The sequence below is a fragment of the Lissotriton helveticus genome, unplaced genomic scaffold (genome assembly GCF_964261635.1).
Source record: "Lissotriton helveticus unplaced genomic scaffold, aLisHel1.1 SCAFFOLD_859, whole genome shotgun sequence".
Classification (NCBI taxonomy): Eukaryota; Metazoa; Chordata; class Amphibia; order Caudata; family Salamandridae; genus Lissotriton; species Lissotriton helveticus.
The window spans coordinates 120,760-137,565 of NW_027611893.1; the positions used below are offsets into that span (position 1 = coordinate 120,760).

At 44.8% G+C, this 16,806-nt stretch overlaps 1 protein-coding gene across 4 annotated transcripts in view; it reads right to left on the bottom strand.

The window, feature by feature from the left end:
- Positions 1-16,806, bottom strand: part of LOC144807225 (7-dehydrocholesterol reductase-like) — a 195,532-nt gene that overhangs the window by 67,547 nt on the left and 111,179 nt on the right. The window lies entirely within an intron of this gene.

The following is a 16,806-nucleotide window of genomic DNA, read 5'->3' on the forward strand; positions in this document are numbered from 1 at the left end:
CACTAAAGTTCCTCTCACTATAGACCCCTCGACCTCCCTTTGCACCCCCAGACTCAAATGCACACTTCTTAACTGTAGATCGGCCCAAAAACACTCGTCGGAGGTCGCTGACCTCATCATGTCTACGAACCTTGACCTGGCCATACTAACTGAAACATGGTTAACTGAATCATCAAACCCTATCATGGATATCCTAGTCCACCCCAACTACTACATCACTAGACTTGACAGGTCCAACAACAAGACAGGTGGTGGAATAGCATGCATTTACAAGAGTAACCTCTCAATTAATAAAGTCACCGCCCCGTCCCTTACCTCATGTGAATACTTCTGCCTGGAGGTCATCAGTGAGAACAGACCTGTATGCTCACTTCACATCTTATATCACCCGCCGGGGGACAACCTCGTCTTCTCACAACAACTCATGGACACAATGTCAATCAACGCTGGGCGGCAAAACACACAAATCTACCTTGGCGACTACAATCTCCACTGGGATGACTGCAGTGACGCAGTAGTTAACAGCCTTAAAAATTTCCTTAACGCTTCTGACCTCACTCAAATATGCAACAGCCCGACACATGACAAAGGCTCTATCCTCGACCTTGTCATCTCCAAAGAAGACACCATTCAACTTGACTCATTCCAACCTTGTGACTGGTCAGACCACCATATTGTCACATTCTTCATCAAAGAAAAAGTTAAACGCATCCCGGTGCAATACTCTATGCCCAAAGTTTGGAAAAGAGACTTGAGGAAACTTAATACAAACTCTCTACCCCCCAACAGTTGCAATCTCCTACTCCCCCCTACCGACGTTACTGATATTCAGTGCCTAACTGACCACTATCTCAACTCAATGGCCTCAATAATCAATGAGGCCGCTCCAATGCAACTGAAAAGAGTGTCCACCAAGATTTCCAACCCGTGGTACAATGGGAGTCTCAATGATGACAGACGGGCTATGCGAACGGCAGAGCGCACCTGGAGATCAGCGCCCTCGACACTGCACCTAAAAACTCTGAGGAAGAAGAGAAACGCATACTTCAGGAAAATAAAACGCTCAAAGTCAGAGTTCTTCAGACTCCAGCTCGACCAAGCAAAAAACCGTCCAAGTAAACTGTTCGAGCTAATCCGATCTCAAGCTAAGGAACAACCCCCAGCCGTCGACATGATGAGCACTACTCCTTCCTGTGAAGATTTCGCGGCTTTCTTTAACAAAAAAACTGACAATATAAGGAGCGACCTCCTCAATGACGCAAGCCTTCACTCAATACCCAATTGCATAACACCTAATAAACTAAAAAACAATGCGACATGGTCATCCTTTGACACCTACTCTGAAGAAGAAATTGACAGAATACTTAGCACCCTAAAACCATCCAATCACCTCAATGACCCTCTTCCTGCTAATGCCGTAAAAGACTTCATTCAGTTGCTCCTCCCACTGTGGACTAAAATTATCAATAGCTCACTTCAGCAAGGAACCATCCCAGACTCCCTCAAAGTTGGTCAAGTCACACCTTTACTGAAGAAACCAACAGCCGACCCCACTGATCTAAACAACTACCGTCCGATTACCAACATTCCCACTCTCGCCAAACTTTTAGAAAAATGCGTTCAACTACAACTTACAAAGCACATAGAACAGTTTGATCTCCTCAACCCTCATCATTCAGGCTTCCGAGCAGGGCACAGCACTGAAACAGCTATGACTCACATAATTGACGACGCCCTCCAAATTCTAGATCAAAATGATACCTGCCTCCTCATCCTCCTCGATCTCTCCTCAGCATTTGACACAGTGAAACATGAGAACCTACTCGAACTCTTAAACACAAGAATGGGCCTCTCTGGGACTGTTCTTCGTTGGTTCACTTCCTTTCTACACAACCGGTCTCAGAAATTCAAGAGCAAAAACATGATGTCCTCGCCAGTACCGGTATTGCTAGGTGTCCCACAAGGTTCCTGTCTATCCCCTACTCTGTTCAACCTAGTTATGGAACCTCTCACCACCCTGCTACAATCATCCAATGTACACTTTCACATGTACGCCGATGATACTCAACTATATCTCAAGTTACAATCCCCCAAAGACATCTTGCGTCTGAACTCAACGATCAGAAGCACCCAAGCTTGGCTGGCTGACAACCACCTCAAACTCAATGCTATGAAAACAGAGTTCCTCCGAATCTCACCCCCCACGAAAATATCTTCCGCACAAACATGGCTTAAGCACCTAACAGCACTCAATCTCCAACCGACCATCGTGGACTCAGCAAAATCGTTAGGCATAACACTTGACACCAACCTCAACATGCAGCAGCATATCAGCAAGGCAACTAAAGGGGCGAACTTCCAAATAAATACCTTGAGGAAACTTAAACCCTTCCTCCCAGCAAAAGACTTCCAATCAGCAGTTCAAGCACTAGTCATCCCTCGCATAGACTACGGCAGCGTGGCCCTCTGCGGCCTCCCCCTAACTACAACTGCACCCCTCAGAGCGTCACTAAACGCAGCAGCAAGACTCATCACTGGATCTAAAAAACATTCGCATATCTCCCCTGACTTTAAATCCTTGAACTGGCTGCCTCTTGAAGCCAGAATACACCTGAAAATTGCCTGCATGACGCACAAGGCTATACACCTGAAATCACCCAGCTACCTCACCCATAAACTGACAGTCTCCGGCGGCTCCAGAACCACCAGAAGTACAAACAATCTTCTGCTGAAACCTCGAAGATTACGGAAGGAAAAAACATACAAACGCTCCTTCTCAGGAATGGCACCCAGGATCTGGAACGCACTTCCTCCGGAAACCAGGCTCATCTCCTCCTCCCTTCTTTTTAAGAAAGAAGTCAAAAGTATCCTTATGGCTAAATACACTTGAACAATTACGTCTGAGATACAATCCGATCAGTATTACCGATCTGATTCCTATGCACATGGGTTCTTATTTGTACTAGTCTAAAATGTTTACTCATATCTGTATTATGTTCTATTTTGGTGTTATCTACATTGTTGATGACCTACGTACAATTATGCCACGCTACCTCATACCTGTAATATTTGTAATAGTTCTACTACTTACCTGTAATATTTGTAATAGTTCTACTATTTACATTAACTTGTTGACCTGCCTTCCTACTATGCTCCCCTGTTCCCCACCCTTCCACCTCCCTTGTAAAGCACTCTGTTATCTGCAAAGATCTTGTTCGCGCTATATAAAACTTTTAAAATAAAATAAATAAAGGAAGGGAATCTTCGACAGGAGAAATTACGGCTGGTTAGTTGACGCTGTAAATGTGAGTAACAAATGCGGTCGTGGTAATCAATATCACCCGCCATCAACTGGGTGCTGCGGAAAGCCTGGAGGACAGTGACTGGCTAAATAGGGTTCGGGTAGACCTGATTTCTGGCGACGTGGAGTCCAGTTGGACCAGAATTCTTGGAATTCGCTGACGAGTTGAGGACTGGAGTCGGTTTCACCGTTTATCGTCCTTGTATTTCTTGTGAATTACAACCTTAATTCATTGATGTGAGGGACCATTGTTCCTGTGTAAAATACTTGTACCCAAGGACCCTGACTGATTGCTTGGGTTCCCTTGTTTTTATAAAACCTCTCTTCCTAAGGGCACCAAATGGTCCACTGCTGTTATTCACGATTCGAGCTCCTTATAGATATTAGCATTCTTTGCTTGGAAGAAATCCGTGAGCTGACTGCATAGCTGTTGTTGAACATGTGGTTACAGCAGGGATCAAAGGTGTATATAACAGCATGACAATTTAAAAAAGATCTTTAGAAGAATTTGTGGCCTCAAATACTGTAGTACAGTATTTCGCTTTTTCTTCTGTGAGAGCCCTTTTATAACTCTGATCGTAGACTTATTAGCAGTCCTTTTTTGCTCCTCATAATTCCTTCTCCAGACACGTTCCTGGTGACTGCAGGCCTGCCTAAGCAGCCTCAGTCTGTCTGAGCACCAGGGAGCCAAGGGAATTTTCCTCTTCAGCTCTATTTCCCAGATGGGGGCTACTCTGTATCTTTCGCTTCACCTAGCCAGGCAGAGAGATTCACTGCGCCTCTGTCCACATCCTTCTGACCAGCCAAGGGCATGCTATCCTAAATATTTATGAGGGATTCAGCTGACACCCCCTTCCAGTCCCTCCTCCAAATCTTGGAGTGGACCAGAATGTCCCTCATATGAGTGGAAAGCAGTTCAAATGAAAATAAGACCATTTTCAGACCAGCTGAGTGGGAGCAACGATTGAAAACTCAGCCGGGGTTCATTAGAGAAGATGCCATCAAGGGTGTGTGCAGGCACATGAATGGGGTCCAAGATCAGATGTAGCAGTCCCAGACAGGCCCGGTATCTTTAAAAGCATGGGTATCTCTATGCGTACTAATCTCAAGATGGAAATTAAAGTCTCCAAGAATAGATACGTTTTCCTTTCCCAAGTGGGGCTCTATGAGATTCTCTATTTCAGACGGGAAAGATGTCCTGGGACCAAGAGGTCTATAAATTAACATACAGGAGAAAGGTGCTAGAGCGAGAGGTTCTGATCTTAAAATAAAGAGATTTACACGAGCTGCTACAGCTGTTAGTCTCAAGTTGTCATTGGTATTGTGCTTTATAAATTCTCAGTGTAAGCAGCGCCTTTAACTGGACGCATGATTCCGAGGGAGACCCAACCCACAGTGACGTCAGCTTCACAGCATTGGTGAAAAACGCGGAAGCCCCACAGTCGGCATGTGACATCACCAGAGGAGAGGAGACACGGAGACCGGGAGAGGACGCGAAAAAAGGACGGCTTTTACCAGGATGAGAAGCAGACGAGCCAGGAGGAGAAGCAGACGAGCCAGGAGGCCAACGGATCCATGCTGCGCCGTGCCACACTCCTGAGGGAGGAGTATGGCTGAGACAGGTACGGGAGAAGCTTTCGAGCTGGGTGGGAAGGAGGAGTGCGATACCACAATAGGGCTGGGTACACTCTCCTGTTAAGTTTCCGGTATCCTGTTTCCCTTGTCGTCCTCCCTCTCCTTACACGACTTCCCCACGAATCGCTCACAAAGCCTTTATAGCCAAGCACGAGTCAGCGGTGTCCCTTCACTACCCTGGTTCCCCACGGGATAAAAACGGTGCGAGGACAAAAGCAAAAACGGTCCTATTGTTTTGTGTTTCCCTTTACGGTTACCACGAGAGAGACTTCTATCACCTGCCAGTACCAGAGGGGCCCCGGACAGAAAAAAAACAGTCACTAAAGGACAAGCATAAGCAGAGTCACCACGGATCCAGCAGAATTTGCCAGAGAAAGACTGACGTTACGTCATAAAAAGCTGTATATGAAAATAAAACCAGCGTTACCTAAAACAGCGTTTACAGCCTCTTCCTGTCCCCCCATTACACTCAGCCAAGCCTCCTCCTAGCCTGCCTAATTCTACTTATGTTTTATCATGGACCTCGGATTAATTAATAACTCTTTATGGTTGGGTTCCAACCTTCCTGTAGCTTCAGATTATCAAGGCAGGTTTATAGCTCTGTGGAAGTTGTCCAGTGAACCAATGGTTAGAAGGGATGACTTAAAATCACAGGTAATAAACAGGATGTGACTTTGGTCATACATTTCGTCAAAGCATAATGCTCTACAATGATTAGGCTCACCCTTCCAAAGTAGATACAGGAGTTGTTCTCTGGAGTAAACCGTAGGTTGAGGCTTACCTAGGCTGACTGGACTAGGGGTTTTGGCGCTGGGAACTTTCTGGGCGCAGATGGGCTTGCCTTTAGAGTAGAGTAGAGCGACTAGAGCGCTAACCGTCCAAAATGGCGCCCTCCCGTTTAACCAGGAAATGGGCAGCAGCAAGCCCTTCCCTCCACAGCCATCGGCTCACCAGAACCACTGTGGACCGTAGAGAGGACAATTTAAAATGCACTACAAAGTTCAACTACAAAAATCACTAGTTAAAACTAGGTAAGTAACAAGCTTTGGCATAGCCAACAGGTTTCGCCTCTGGGACCTTATAAGTGTTTAGCCATGCAACAGTTGATGTTGTTGCACCAAGGATATTTTGCTGCATAACTAAATACTTATAAGGTCTCAAAAGCGAGACCTATTTGCTATGCTAATGCTTGTTTCATAGACATTTAAGTACTTATCTATATATATGTTCATTCTTGTTCTGATTTTTAGGGAAAACAAAAAACTGGCAACACAACTAGCCAAAGCTGTCTCAAGGCTAGAACTAAAAACAAAAAGGCACTCTGCATCACAGAACACTGTTAAGAGACCAGGAAAGGTGGTCGGATAAAAATACACTGCCTAGCCTTTCTGTACCTCGAAGCACACCTATGCAAGAGTTCTGCCAGCCTGCAGGGACCACAATGAGTGCGGGCATGCCCCAGAGCAATCAGTGAGCTTGCAGCGATGCTTGGAACTTTTGTCACAACCACAACAGCCCACTACTTCATAGCGACATAATATATTCACATCACATAAATTTGATAAAAAAGAAGAATCTGGAAAGCTAAGAATAGAGGGCCAATCAGGTGCCTGTTCCATTGTCGGATTTTTATTACAGTCCATGCTGAGTACTAGCAGAATCTGCCCAACTTAAAACCCCGGTGAGAGCAAAAGGCTGTTGGCCAAAAGAACGTCTATTTTTTTACTAGCATTGTATCCACAGCCAGAACAAGCAGCAGCATTTTCTTTACTCACTGAACGCTCCTCGGACATCGTGACATACGCCTGAACAAGCTACTTTTGGAAACAAGATGAAGAGAGCTAGGGCCAGCTGGTTCTGGAAAAGCCTCCCTTCCCTGCTGTATGTTTCATGTTTGCAGAGGGAGCAGTGGGGTAAGGGAGACCTGCTGGAGGGTCACTGACACAAGAAGGGTTTGCTCATTCATTTTGCAATGGTCACTTGGATGAAAATATAGCCTAGTAACACATAAAAGAACTTGTTAAACAAGCATTGAAAATGCAATAGGTCTCGCAATAGAAGAGTTTGACCTTTTTTGTTTTGCAAATGGATGAGTGGCGTTGCGTGGATGAGTGGCGTTGCGTGGATGAGTGGCGTTGCGTGGATGAGTGGCGTTACGTGGATGAGTGGCATTGCGTGGATGAGTGGCGTGTGTGAGTGGGTTGCGTGTGTGAGTGGCGTTGCGTGTGTGAGTGCCGTTGCGTGTGTGAGTGGCGTTGCGTCGATGAGTGGCGTTGCGTGCGTGACGTTGCGTGTGTGAGTGGCGTTGCGTGTGTGAGTGGCGTTGTGTGTGTGAGTGGCATTGCGTGTGTGAGTGGCGTTGCGTGTGTGAGTGGCGTTGCGTGTGTGAGTGGCGTTGCGTGGATGAGTGGGGGGAGTTATCGCCGAAGCATTTAAAATAAGCAAGCACCCACAAAAATAATATTAATACTTCATCCCAATACAAGCAACAAAGCATTTTCAGACCGCATCGGGTGTTAGCGCTGAAGTATACAACTTAAAACAATTTACAGAGCGCATTAGGGGTTATCACTGAATATTTTAAAATAAGCAAGCACCCACAAACAACAAACAGAGCTCATGCGGCGGAGGATGGAGGCCGTGGGTTCCATGGAGGTGCACAACAGAAAAGGCAGCACCGGTGAGGAATTCATCAGCTTAACTCGCAAGAGCAGCGGCAATTGTAAAAGAAAATGGGATTTGGGAGCCACTATGGACATGAGCAACCAACCCAGGCCCTGCAAGAGACCCGACTTTCCTATGAGCAGCGGGGATTGTCTCATGGGCCACAAAGATTAAATGAGTTAAGTTCCTGTGCCCGCACATAGGTACACCCCGTTAAAAGAGAACTGGATGAAAATATTTTTGCAATTGTAGAACACTTGCAGCTTCAAGTCCGATTCAACCTGAATACAAGAAACGTGGAAAGATGTCAGTGCTTTAAGGAAAGCTGGTGATTTTATGAAGGCGTTTATTCTTGGATTCCTAGTTGAAGAAGCAGAGCACTTACAGGGGGCGGAGCAGGGAGAGCGGCCTTTGAAGTGCACTTTACACGGCCGGCCGGCAGTGAAACTGAAAGCACGTCCGGCCGGCCGTGAAAGCCTTTGATGACGCAGCAGGGGGAACAGACGGCGAGAGGGTGTGAAAACACACGAGCACTATCTGTAGGTCTTTTATTGCTGTCTGTCTGCTGAGGGCGGAGGGGCCAAGGTGGGCAAGCTTAGTGTGATGTTTTGGAGTGAAAAGCTCTGGCATTGCGCGGAGGGGGCCGGGGGAAGCTCTGGCATCGTCTGCACCATATGCGAAAAGCAGATCAGTAGTTGAGACAAAGAAGCAGCAGGATGCACAAGTAGCGGAACCAAGTGTACGTTACAGGTAAAAGCTAGAAAAACAAACTGTAAGAAACAGAACACACTGTTACAAGTATTTAAAAGTTTACAATTAAACTTATCAATGCCACACTAGCTGTGCAGTATTCCAGTTTAATATATCAGTACAAAAAGCGTGCCAAAATGTTTTTAAAAGCAAGTGGTGATTAATTGCTGTTTGTGCGCACATACACATGGAGTTGGGGAAATGTAATACAAATTGGAGAGTGGAACATAGGTTGCAAGATAATACGTTAGCATTTGTTTTTTAAACCACATCCGCTGTTTCTTTTGATAGTTTGTATGCTGTTTGTTTGAAGAAGGCAAACAAAACGCATCGGGGTTAGCTCCGAAGCATTTCATTTTCTGACCGCATCGGGGATTAGTGTGAAGCATTTAAAATAAGAAAGCACATACAAACAAAACATTTCCAAGATGAATACTTGATCCCAATAGGAGCAACAAAGCATTTTTAGACCGCATCGGGAGTTAGCGCCAAAGCATTTAACAAAAAACATTTTCCAACCACATAGGGGAGTTATCGCCGAAGCATTTAAAATAAGCAAGCACCCACAAAAATAATATTAATACTTCATCCCAATACAAGCAACAAAGCATTTTCAGACCGCATCAGGTGTTAGCGCTGAAGTATACAACTTAAAACAATTTACAGAGCGCATTAGGGGTTATCACTGAATATTTTAAAATAAGCAAGCACCCACAAACAACAAACAGAGCTCATGCGGCGGAGGATGGAGGCCGTGGGTGCACAACAGAAAAGGCAGCACCGGTGAGGAATTCATCAGCTTAACTCGCAAGAGCAGCGGCAATTGTAAAAGAAAATGGGATTTGGGAGCCACTATGGACATGAGCAACCAACCCAGGCCCTGCAAGAGACCCGACTTTCCTACGAGCAGCGGGGATTGTCTCATGGGCCACAAAGATTAAATGAGTAAAGTTCCTGTGCCCGCACATAGGTACACCCCGTTAAAAGAGAACTGGATGAAAATATTTTTGCAATTGTAGAACACTTGCAGCTTCAAGTCCGATTCAACCTGAATACAAGAAACGTGGAAAGATGTCAGTGCTTTAAGGAAAGCTGGTGATTTTATGAAGGCGTTTATTCTTGGATTCCTAGTTGAAGAAGCAGAGCACTTACAGGGGGCGGAGCAGGGAGAGCGGCCTTTGAAGTGCACTTTACACGGCCGGCCGGCGGTGAAACTGAAAGCACGTCCGGCCGGCCGTGAAAGCCTTTGATGACGCAGCAGGGGGAACAGACGGCGAGAGGGTGTGAAAGCAGCAGGGGCAGGCAGGCGGCTGGGGGCATGTGCACGCGCTTTTAAGCGCATGCGCATTAAGCTTGATTTTCACGGGCACTGCAAGGAATCGCCACGATTCCTTGCAAGTTGGTTAAAGACTGTTTAAGCCCCAATAGTCTCGCAAGCTCGATGCGCATGCGCATCGACAGGCGAGACCTAAAAAGACTCAAACTCACAAGACAGGAACCCAGAAGGAAAACATCAAAGACGCCGGAGACGGGAGAAGAAAACAAGCGCGCGCAGCCACGCTATTTAGAAAAAGATGGCCCCTGCACGCTGCTGCACGCTCCCGCAAGGTGGATGCTGCCACACGCACGAGTGTGAGGAAAAGTGCAGAACGATACCAAAATGTCATCTCCTAGAGCAGCACATGCGCGCTGCGCTTTGTTCAACCTAAAAACAGTAATAAACAGTAATTACAGCTTGCAAGCAAGTCAGCATTGAAGCGACTAATGGTTTCGTGCTCTCATAGCTTTAAGTAGGGTCTCTTAGTCAAACCACTACAGCACTAGACATCCAAAATGTCTCGCCAGTTCAACCAGGAAATGGGCAGCAGGAAATCTCTCTAAATGAACTCTGCTGATATTTCAGAAGCAGAAAAGCCTAAATGAAGTGTATTTTTAGGAATTTTGAATTGTGGTGGAAACAAATATTTGAAAACGATCAAAACAAATCAATACACTAGGTGATGGATGTCATTTCCACACATTAATCGTTTGTGCACTGTATACTTTTATCAATCAAACTGTACGTCTTTGAAAACGTAATGGTGATTTTAATTGAAGATATGTTGTCTGTAATGGGAGTGTGGTACCACATCATGCATATTCCACTATACCCCACTGCGGTCTACTCTGCACCACTACACTTTACACTATGCTACTTACTGCACTCTGCGTCACTGACCTCTACACTAAGCAATTCTACGCCACTGCACTCTATACCACTTCACTTCACTTTACTCTGTTGCACTCTACACCACTCTTCTCTATGCCACTACACTCTAAACCACTTCGTGCCATTACTCTACGCCAATGCACTATACCCTGCACCACTCTTCTCTAAGCACCTCACTCTACCCTGCACCCCTCCATACCACTTTACTCTACACTGAAACAATCTACTCTATGCCACTGCACTATTCCACTCTACGCTACTGCACTCTGTCACTGCAGCACTGCAGTATATGCTACTGCACTCTATGCCACTCTACACAACTCTACCCTGCAACACCACACTACCTGCCACATAACTCTACGCAACTCTACTCTGCACTCTACAGCATTCCACTCCATTCTACTCTGCACTCTAGAACACTCTACTCTGCACCACTGCACGCTATGCCACTTTACTCTACGGCACTCTACTTTATACCTCAGCACTCTATGCCACTGTATTCTACCCCACTGCACTCTACTATGCACCACTCTAATCTACGCCACTGCATTGTACGCCTCTGAATTCTAAGCAACTGCACCCTATCATACTATACTCTGCAACACTTGATGCCAATGCACTCTACACCAGTCCTCTCTATCCACTCCACTCCACTGCATTGTTACCCACTCTGTTACTGAACTCTATTCTGCGCCACTCAACGCCAATGCACTCTACCTGACTATATACCATTGCACTCTGCGACACAATATTCTGCAACACTGCCCTCCACACCACTGCACTTTACTCTGCATCACTCCACACTGCAGCACGTCATGGCACTAAACTCTACACCACTCTACGTCACTGCACTCAATACTACCATAGGTCAGTGCACTTTATGCCACTGTACTCCACACTACTCTACTCTGGAGCAATGAATCATATGCCACTGCACTCTTTGCCACTTTTCTCTGCAAGCATCTATGCCAATGCACTCTACACCAGTCTACTCTATGTCACTCCACTGTGCGTCACGCGACTCCACTATAATCTACTGCAATACACGTCAGTCTATGCCACTCCACTCTAGGACACTCTATGCCTCTCCCCTCAGCTTACTTTTAGACATGCTGAACTGTAGCCACGCTGGCATACAAAGTGGCTAAAACACATGGGCAATGCCAATAGCTCTTGCTTAGGCGTGACCCTTTGGCTTTTTCCAATGCTTGTTTAGCACAGCTGCGACCTAAACCTACATAGCTCCAGTCCACATTTTAGTTATGATACCAGACTCTGACTTTTCTTAATCATATTGCTGCAGCAGTCATTGGGAATCATGCTTAAAGCACCTACTTAAGTAGTCGAAGCGCTGTGTGGCTACTCCAAAGAGAACAAAACAAGTACTGCACACTTTGTGTCTGCATGCCTTTTTTCTTTTCTATTGCTAATTAATTATGGACTCTGTTATTTTACGTTCAGTTTTTATTTAACCCACATCTGTAATTGGCTCGGTCCCTTAGGCCTTTTACCAGCGGGGGCTCCTTCAGAATGGCGGCGGAGTATCGCTCACCTTGTTAGGTGCATCAGTCAAATGTTCGATTCGTCTTGCTAGACTTGTGCTGTATAGGGTACTTTTCTGGGTGTTAGTGGATGTTTAGTGTAAATAGTTGTAGAGTGGTTGGGACAGAGTCTTTTTTTTTCCTACTTATTTATTTCAAAGGTTTTATATAGCGCTGCTGGACCCGAAAGTATCAGAGCGCTTTACATGGAAGGTAGACATAATACGAAAAAGTTAACAATGTGCAGAAAATGCAAGGGATATAGTATTGCAATCCGAGCGCTATACATGTAAGAAAAAAATAATAAGATCAAATTAACAATATGAAGGACATTCATAAGGGATATAATATTGTATTGAGAAGAGCTAGGGGGTAGAGATACAGGGATGTACATTAATGGGAAGATGCATGCTGAGAGTTGAGGGAGAGAAAGGAGTGTAGGGAGGGTGAGTGAGAATATGAGAAGGAGTGGGATGGATAGGGTGAAGAGAGGTGTGGACCAGAGAAAGGAAAAGAGTGAACATGATCAAGGACAGTCACCCTAGACACCCTACACCCTACAGTTTGCTTTCTGTCCTTCTAGCATGCCCTTCAGGCCCTCTGAATGTATAGGGGTTTTTAGATATACCTCATATGTGGCCTGTACCATGCACATAATGCCGGCACTGAGACAGTTACAGGGGTCTCACTATGCACTGGCCTACTCTCTTGACTGACAGCCCAGTACTGGGATACCGACAGGGCTCTTTTTATGTTTCTTTATGCTGCCCTCTTCCATGCACCATTCTCTCACTATTGAGACACCCACAAAGCTCTGTGTTCAATTCCGCCATTCATTACTGTCTGTGTATTGAGATATCCCTGGTGCAGTGGGTCGTGAGACGATTTTTGGTAGGTCTCTCTGAGAGAGTTCACCCCTGTCACCCCAGAACTAGTAACGAACCTGGTGAAGGCGTCTAAATCAGGATCACCATTGGACCCGTTTCCGCCTGTTATTCTTAAGGAATCTTCTTAGATAATTGGGCCATCCTGGCCAACATCTTTAATTCGATATTTACTGCTGGTGTCTATCCTTCACAATGGAAAAAAGCTTCCATTCTGCCCTTACTAAGGAAGTCATACCTGGACCCAGAAGACACTAACAACTATCGGCCAATTACAAATTTACCTTTGCCTGCTAAATTAGCTGACAAGATCATAAATGACCAACTGACCCATTATATTCAGGCCCACAATTTGTTGGATGAGATGCAGTTTGGCTTTAGGAAAGGTCATAGTACAGAAACAGCGCTCATCAAAACCACTGAGGAAATAAGGTCTGCGTTGGATAAGGGTGGTGCAGCGGCGTTGGACCTATCAGCAGCCTTTGATACAGTTGAGCATGGTCCCCTGATTAACCGTATCTCCTCCTTAATTATTAGGGACAGGGCCAAAGACCTGTTAGCGCCTTTCTTATCCAACAGACCCCAATCAGTTAAGTTGGGTGTTTTTGAACCCCCTCTTTTTTCTCTTCAATGTGGAGTCCCATAGGACTCCTCCACCAGTCCTACCCTTTTTAATATTTACGTGACCGACCTGGCTCGAGTGATCAAATCGGCTGGCTTAAGTCTTACATCTTATGCTCATGATACTCAAATTGTTTTCGCGTCCATAAGGACGGAGACAGTGTCTTGTCTAATTTTCATAATGGCATGTGGCAGTGAGTACCTGGATGGCCAGTCACTGCCTCAAATTAAATTCCTCTAAGACCGAGGTGATTGTGTTTGGTAACTTCTTTCCAGCATGGTCCTCTCATTGGTGGCCAGACAATCTCGGACTCCCTCCTGTCCCAGTTACCAAGGCACAAAATCTTGGAGTCATTTTTGGTGACAATCTTTCATATAAATACCATGTCAATTCAGTAGGCAGCTCGTGTTTTTACATCCTCAGAATGGCTAAGAAACTGCTTCCTTTTATCCCCATCGAAGCCAGGAAAACTCTCTTATCTGCCTTGGTTCTGTCTAAGGTAGATTATTGTAATGTCTACTGATTAATGCTCAGCAATCAATCTTGAACAAACTACAGCTAATTTAAAATGCTGTTGCTAGACTGTTAGAAACTTCATTCCTTGTCTGAAGTTATCAGACAACTGCACTGGCTGCCTATCAGAAACAGAATAAAATGTATAGCGCTGTGCATGCCTTTAAAGCCACAGATAACATAGGACCCGAATTTTTGAAGAAATTGTTAAATATGTACACCCCAAACAAATCTACGGGTAGTTCCCAGAACATAAAGATCCAACTGGGGTGACAGAAGCTTTGTGGTGGCTACTGCTAAGCTCTGGAATTATCTTTCTTGTCAGATTAGAGGTTTGTCTTCTCTTTTTATGTTAAAAAAATGTAAACCATGCCTTTTTAATACTTAGATCTCTTTTAACTGTTTTCTTTCACTCTGTTCTGTTTCAGGAGTAGCTAGCTCCGAAACACCTTTGTTGGTATGTGTGCGCTTTATAAATAGTTTTAACATAACAAAGACAGAGGTCAAATGTCAGGCAGGCTATGTCTTCTGACAAATTGTTGCTTATTCTCTTAACATGGGATTGGTGTTTACTCTTCCTTCTCTGACTGCAAATGAGAAGAGTTTTAATTGTGAATTATGTGATAATCTTGCTGGAGTATGTAGCATGTCATTGTTTTGTAACACACAACAAAATGTAAATACCTGTAAATGAACTGTATGCATTCAGCAGTTAGGAAAGCAAAAATGAAATACTTTGTTGTAATTCTAAGCACGCTGGAAACAGAGATTTTAATAAATTCAAAACAAATCAAGACATTTCACTTGCGGATATTATAAATTTTCACAGAAACCCAATTTCTACACATTATCATTTGAGTGCCAGATTGTCTTTTCCTCGAAGGCGGGACCGTATCACTCAACTGCCTGCGACTTCTTCAGAAACATCCCACTATGTGCACTCCCATTTCTACTCATAGAGTGGTACTCTAGACCAAAAATTAGCCACCATGACTACAGGGAGTTGATAAGCTCAATATCACTCTATTTGGTTGGTCAGGGATGATGGGCACCAGCTAGGAAAAAATACTTTTCAAAATTACATTTTAATGTTACACAGTTTCATCTATACCTGTGGCATAAAGCATAACCATTGAATGTGGGATTGGGATGGTAATCGAGGATTCTCATAGGCAGCTGTGAGTATTATAGTTCCCTTATAAATGTACAGGAAGACCTTTACACACTTTCCTGGGTTCAGCCCTTTTTTTCAAATAATATATCCAGTTAAGTGTATTAGCTGTAAATATCTATTTTACCCCTGAGGAAGATACATATAGGCAATTCCAAGATAGATGCTTGTAAACAAGACTAATTATGTTGGGACAAGAGTTTTCCATACAGATTATTATAGGGTCATTCCTAATTCCAGCTGCTCATCACCCCAATCCTCATCATTCTCTGGAAACATGTAGGTGATTGTTACCAATAATAAAAATACACACATGTAAGACACAGGCAGGATTCTGGCCTGGGTTCTGGGCTGCTCGTGGCTCTATGCTGGGTGGGCCGAGATTGTCTGTTCTGGTCTCTGGACTAGACTGGTCTCTGAGTTAGTGAATTTTTGAAGCACTACCAACATACACTAATTACCCTCACACAATACTTTTTGCACCAAATCTATGCAAAAGTCTGCTTGATGCCCAATTACTATGTTGATGTTTATAATGTAAACTATGCAGGCAGGAATCATACTTATGAGGAGAGCACCTGAGCACTGGATTAGATGTTAACAGTTCTGTACTGTACACACTTACCGTACGCTATGAATAACTTAGCGAGATCAGATGCCTACAGACTTTCAGTAACACGAGTTTCCCAGGGATTCTACTGAAATCCCAATGGTTTGTCAGCCCCTGCTGCCAGGACGGCATCTCATCATTAACATTCCTGGAAGCAGCCTCCTCCCCTTTACCCGCCCTGTTGGTGGTCCCTTGAGTTAGATGTATATAGCTGTCACTGCTCTATCGTGCTTTTTACTTGAACGTACAAATGGATTGTGTGTGTTTCAGTACTGTGGCGGCTCCACTTTTTCAATAAGTGCCTAATATCCAGGGTCCTTGAGGCACTGATCAGTGGGACCCAGCACCTGCACAAAGGAATTCTCTGGTGAGTAGTACCCAAGAAAAGCACAGAAGGGTGAAATGAGACAGGCCGAGGAAAAAAACAGGGCAAAACGAAAAGGGGTTTAAAAAAAAAATCACAAGTGAATGCCTGACATGTAACTAAGTGTATGACGACGAATGCAAAATAGAGATTCTCCTAACCTCATAGGAGTACGATGAGGGAAGTAGCATTTTTTTTCGTTTCGGAAAATTATTATATCATTTATTAATTTTTTGGCCTTCTCATGGCATGATTTAGCTGGGAACGAGTCATAAATTGAAAGTTTTCTGAACAGGGCACCCCGTGTTTCAATTTAATGCGAGTAAAAACTCCAAACTGAAAACTATTGTCGATTCTTTCTTTACTCGCCCGAAGGGGTAACCCGTACCCTGGACGAAGGCCCCCCAGCAAGCATCTGCGCCTGCCCTTGCTGGCCACATCTCCCCTGTCCCAAAGATCCGACGTGAGGCTTCATGGCTGCTGCAGTGCTGAATGTACATGTCACGCATACTGCCCTGACAGACATCTGGACTGCCCTCCTG